We start from the raw sequence: 6,335 nt of genomic DNA on the forward strand, positions 1-6,335 counted from the left end.
ATTAGTGCTTGAAACTACTGTGTCCATTTTAATGGAATTGGTATGGTCTTGGCATAAATCAATGTTATTTTGGGGCTCAGCTCCACAAAAAAGTTTCCTCTTAAAATTGATAATAAGTTTTCACATTCAAGAGGTTCAGTATGGAAAGACAGGAGAGTCTGTCATGTCTTCATGCCTAATTTTCTGTTATTTGTCTATTATGAAGCCAACAGTCAGTTTAGTCATCTCCATCACAGGATTCTCAAGGCCCCAGCATGGCTGGTCACATGAAAACACACAGTGTGGACAGTCTGGGTTCTAAACAAATGAGGCAAAAATTCTGGGAAAATTTTAGAAACATTTCTGCATTGCAAACTGCTCCAATTACATAACCTCTCATTTCTAAAGAGTTCTTGCCTCCTTTTGTACAGCAATCATACTTGTATGAATTTTTGTGCAATTTGTGTATTGTTTTTATTTTTCAATATGGTGCATTTTCATGTAATGTGTAGATTGTTACTGTAGTCAAGGTGTCAGGAAACAAGTAAGCGGTATATATTGTGGACTACACATCTTCAAACACATTATACCCTTCCCGTTATTTCCCCTCAATCTTAGGGATGGCCAAAATTAATTTGCATATGTAATGCATGCTTTAAAAACAAATAATAAAAAAGAAACAAATGGAGAAAATCTGGCGACATCTTTAATGTCTTTAAAGGGGCTAAAAAGCCCCTTTAAAAGGGGCTTTTTAGGCAGCAAACAGCAATTTCAACACAACAGTGGCCATGCACACATCAACCTACACACCTGCCAACTTGCTGTCCAGGAGCACTGGTGGCCCGAGCGCCCTCTCTGCGCTCTGCGCGCAGCCGCATGACATTGCAGGCACCCAGGCCAGCGCGCCCCTCCGCTCACCGAGGAATCTGCGCCCTCCTTGCTGGCGCGGTCCACCTGCGGAACCCGGGGCCCAAGAGCACTTCTCGGGCCGGATTTCACCGCAGAGGCCGTTCCGAAGGCAGGAGAGGAAAAGGGGCAAGGCCCATGACTCCACTTGGATTCGCCGCTGGCATACCAGCGGGGGAGATTTCAGTCTCTACTGCAGACCTGAGAAGCCCAATCCTGGCAGATCTCCCAGGGCGGGGCCAGAGGTGCTTCTTGTTCCTGAAGCACCCAGGGCCAGCAAGAGTCAGGTGCAGTGGGAGCCCGCAAACCTGTTCCTTGCCCCGGAGCACAGGTCCGTTCCCCACAGTTCTAACTCCACTTTCAAGACCTGCTACAGGAATCTCCGTTTATTATCATTCATTAATTTTTTGTTTCAAACCAGCAGTATTATTTTCCCACCATTGCCACTCTTAAATAAATAACCTTATATTGTGGAGCATTGCACCAGATTTTGGGGTCAAACCTCCCCAACCTACCTACCTACCCCTCAGTCTCTTATTTATGGTGTCCTATAGTCCAAGGTGCTAAAAATTTCTCAAAAACACTGCTGGCTCTTTGAGCGCATTTGGGGGCACTCCCTTTCTAGTAGTGGTGTGTTTGATTTCATGTCAAAAATGTAACAATTATTATGCAGTGTAAAGTATTGCTTATCGTTTAGCCTTTTCTCTCCAACTGTATACAGCATGAATCACATTAAGCACAGCTTGGAAGTTACAACCTTGTTAATTAACATATTTTCTTCATCTCTTCTGTGAGTCACAATCATGTGAAACCTGCTGAGAGTTAGAAATAAAGTACACAGCACATACCTTTTCTAAATGGAGATGAAAATAAATAAATAAATAAATAAATAAATAAATGGAGATGAAGTCTTCTCCCTCCATCCCAGTTTCTACCGGGGATTAGTGAGTAATACTTTAAAAGTGTGCAGCTATTAGAGATGGGGGCATACCAATGGAAAAAGTTGCTGATTTGATTCGGTTCAGTGCTCCATCAATTCAGCTAGTTAACAAAATAATAGTAATAATAATAATAATACAAAGTGCAGAAATATAATGACTGGTGCCTTTTGCTGCCAGGGAGCAAGGCATAAGTGAGGTGTGGCCAAAGATGAAAGGACACAGGTAGAAGAGGGAGAGCCAGGGTTCCATATTGGAAGGAAGGGCCTAGAGTTTCCAGCTCTCCTCCCTTTTCCTGAAAGGGAAGTCAGCTAAAGATGTCTCACTGCCTGCCCCATCTTTGGGGTGGGCATTGGGGAGCTCCCCTTCCAAGGTTGTGGGATTCCAAAGAACTTCCTACCAGGATTAACTCCACCTAGCAGTTTCTTCACAGCTCAGTGCCTCTCACTTCTCCAGCTGGCCACATGGCTCCGCCCACCCCTCCCTGGTCCACAGCCTGGAGGGCTGTGGGAGCAGGAATGTCTTCCCAAGTTTCGTAGAGCTGAAAGGTGTCAGTATTCCAGCTTCTCCTGTCTTGTCTCCAAACAAGTGTCTGGGCCTTTAAAATTTTTGAAGTGCCTCCCCAACCCCAGTCTTACCATGAAAATATAGGAAATGGGGAAGTTACACTATTTTTATATAAAATTTCCCTGGAATCTGATAAAGTGCTTTGGACTTTGGTCCAAAGTGCTTTGGTTAGCTTCTAGTGGGAATATGAATATGACTTCTAAATAAATGCTATTTAAATGTAGTCATATGAACATTGAGAAGTGGCATAATGATGCAGGTGTTCAGAGCATGGAGTTTGAGATAGGCTGCTGGGTCTAAGCTCAAGTGTAGCCATTTTTCATCACATGTCTGAGAAAATTGGTTAGCCTTTCTTTGCCTCAATTTCTTCAAATGCAAAATGACATTAGTAATAGTAATAATAATAGTAATTATACCCAGCTCATAGAGGATCAAATGAATTAATATATCTAAAGTACTTAGAAGCATGCCTGACACGTAATAGGGGTTCCATAAATGTTAGCCTTTTTATGATCCTGGAACCTTGTGTGTGATGAGGACAGAGGACTGGGGAAGGTAAGTGGAAGGAACTTGGAATTCTGCATCCCTAGGCTGGCCCTATCACTTATTAGCTGTGTAGGTATGGAAAAGTTACAAACCATTTTAAGTCCAATTTTGTACATTTGTAAAATGGCAGTAATAGAAGTATGTATTTCATAGAATTGTGGTGAGAAGTAAATAAAATATTGTATATAAAGCCCTGACAACTAATGAGCTATCCATAACAATTACTTATTTTATTTCTCTCGCTCTACTTACAAGCTGCATTACTTTGGGCACAGTTCATTCATGGAGTGGGGAAGGGGAGGTAAAGTAATACCTATTGTTAGAGTTGCTGTGTAGCTTCAGTTAAAGAATGACAGGTGCTTAGAACAAGCCTGGGCAGATAGTAAATGCTCAGAAATGTTAGCTTACTTTATTCTATCCAGAGATGTTTAGATCTGGACCCTGGATTAGTGGGAAAGACAGAAGGAAAACAGAGAAGAGGTGCCCAGTGGTGAAGAAAGGAGCACATAGACTTCATTCAGGTTCTCTGGGAAGCTCTCTCCTCAGTGTCCACTATTTATTCCAGCCCACCTCCACGGCTTTGCCATATGTCTTAGTCCATTTGGGCTGCTGTAACAAAAATACCATCGACTAGAGCAATCTACACATTTAATGCAATCCCTGTCAAAATACCATCAACATTTTTCAAAGAAATGGAACAAATAATCCTAAAATTTATATGGAACCAGAAAAGACCCCAAATAGCCAAAAGAATGTAGAAAAAGAAAAGCAAAGCTGGTGGCATCACAATTCCGGACTTCAAGCTCTATTACAAAGCTGTCATCATCAAGACAGTATGGTACTGGCACAAAAACAGACACATAGATCAATGGAACAGAACAGAGAGCCCAAAAATGGACCCTCAACTCTATGATCAACTATGATCAAGCAACTATTGACAAAGCAGAAAAGAATGTCCAATGGAAAAAAAGACAGTCTCTTCAACAAATGGTGTTCGGAAAATTGGACAGCCACATGCAGAAGAATGAAACTGGACCATTTCCTTACACCACACACAAAAATAGACTCCAAATGGATGAAAGACCTAAATATGAGACAAGAATTCATCAAAATCCTTGAGGAGAACACAGGCAGCAACCTCTTTGACCTCAGCCGCAGCAACTTCTTCCTAGAAACATCGCCAAAGGCAAGGGAAGCCAGGGCAAAAATGAACGATTGGGACTTCATCAAGATAGAAGTCTTTTGCACAGCAAAGGAAACAGTCAACAAAACCAAAAGACAACCGACAGAATGGGAGAAGATATTTGCAAATGACATATCAGATAAAGGGCTAGTATCCAAAATCTATAAAGAACTTATCAAACTCAACACTCAAGGAACAAATAATCCAATCAAGAAATGAGCAGAAGACACAAACAGACATTTTTCCAAAGAAGACATCCAAATGGCCAACAGACACATGAAAAAGTGCTCAACATCACTTGGCATCGGTGAAATCCAAATCAAAACTTCAATGAGATACCACCTCACACCAGTCAGAATGGCTAAAATTAACAAGTCAGGAAATGACAGATGTTGGTGGGGCTGTGGAGAAAGGGGAAGCCCTCCTATACTGTTGGTAGGAATGCAAGCTGGTACAGCCACTCTGGAAAACAGTATGGAGGTTCCTCAAAAAGTTGAAAATAGAGCTACCCTACAACCCAGCAATTGCACTGCTGGGTATTTACCCCAAAGATACAAATATAGGGATCCGAAGGGGCACACACACCCCAATATTTATAGCAGCAATGTCCAGAATAGCCAAACTATAGAAAGAGCCTAGATGTCCATCAACAGGTGAATGGATAAAGAAGATGTGATATATACATACAATGAAATATTATGCAGCCATCAAAAAAATGAAATCTTGCCATTTGCAATGATGTGGATAGAACTAGAGGGTATTATGCTAAATGAAATAAGTCAATCAGAGAAAGACGAGTATCATATGATCTCACTGATATGAGGAATTTGAGAAACAAGTCAGAGGATCATAAGGAAAGGAAGGGAAAATGAAACAAGACGAAACCAGAGAGGGAGAAAAATAGTAAGAGACTCTTAATTTCAGGAAAGAAACTGTGGGTCCTGGAGTGGAGGAGGGTAGGAGAGATAGGGTGGCTGGGTGATGGACACTGGGGAGGGTATGTGGTATGGTGAGCACTGTGAATTGTGTAGACTGCCATACCTGTACCCCTGAAACAAATAATACATTATATGTTAATATAAATGAATAAATAAATAATAAATAATAAATAAATAAATAAATAAACAAATCACCAAAGCTTATAATCAAAATTAAAAAAAATAAGCAAACAACAACAACAAAATACCATCAACTAGGTGGTTTAAACAACAAACATTTATTTCTGATAGTTCTGGAGGCTGGGAAGGTCAGATTTGGTGTCTGGTAGGAGCCCACTTCCTAGTTCACAAATGGCTATTACTGGCCAATGTTTTAAGGTTAAAACAGGATATGTTTTGGCCATAGGTGTCTGAGAAAAAAAAATCTTCCAACAAGTTTAGTTTCTGGGGAAAAAAAAAAAATCTGTTTGTTTTTTTTTTTAAGGATGAGGAAGGATGAAAATGAATACAAATTCCCTAGAAAAATCTGACAAGACTGCCTGTAGGATATGAAGACCTGCTTCCTAAGCAGAGGCAGGGTGCTGAGCATTTTAGATCCACTGATTACACAATCTGTTATAACATAAGCAGATATCAATTTTAAGCTCAAAATGGATTTTCCTAGTGGGTCATGTGTAAAAGCTCTTTCCAAATGAAAAATAAAAATCTGATTGTAGTTACCTCTGAACTATTTTAGCTGAATAGAACTATGAAAGAGACTGATTCAGGTAGAGAAGTTAACTGGTTTTCTTTTTTCTTTTTTTTTTTTTTGTCACCAAAAGCAAAAATAAGTATATGTGGTTTAGTTACCTGATTAATCCAGGGAGAGGTCTCAGTTATGCTGGTGATTGTACTTGCATTAAAATGGTTGAGAATTAAACACTTTTTTATGTTAAAAATATGGTTTTACTTTCATGGAAAATAACCCTGTACACACTGAATTTGTTTGTTTGTAGGCAAGATTTTAATTAGCACTATTGTAAGAGAGTCAGATTCCTGGAGGGGGCCCGGCAGAAAGCGCTGGAGCCTTCAATACATTCATACATTTACTTACCAGATTCATTTATGACATACCGCAAAAATAATAGGAATCGTGCAGATTATTTGGAACCAGCACTATTGCTAATTTTCAAAGAGAGGAGTAAAAGGCTTTGACCTAAGTTCCTGGAACATTTGTGTGACTGCTATTTTGAATTCCAGAGATACTTTTGCAAAAGGTAAAAGGGCTTTCCCTATCCC

This window comes from Callorhinus ursinus, unplaced genomic scaffold (genome assembly GCF_003265705.2).
Source record: "Callorhinus ursinus isolate GAN/ISIS: 27379988/994484 unplaced genomic scaffold, GSC_fseal_2.0 scaffold22, whole genome shotgun sequence".
Classification (NCBI taxonomy): Eukaryota; Metazoa; Chordata; class Mammalia; order Carnivora; family Otariidae; genus Callorhinus; species Callorhinus ursinus.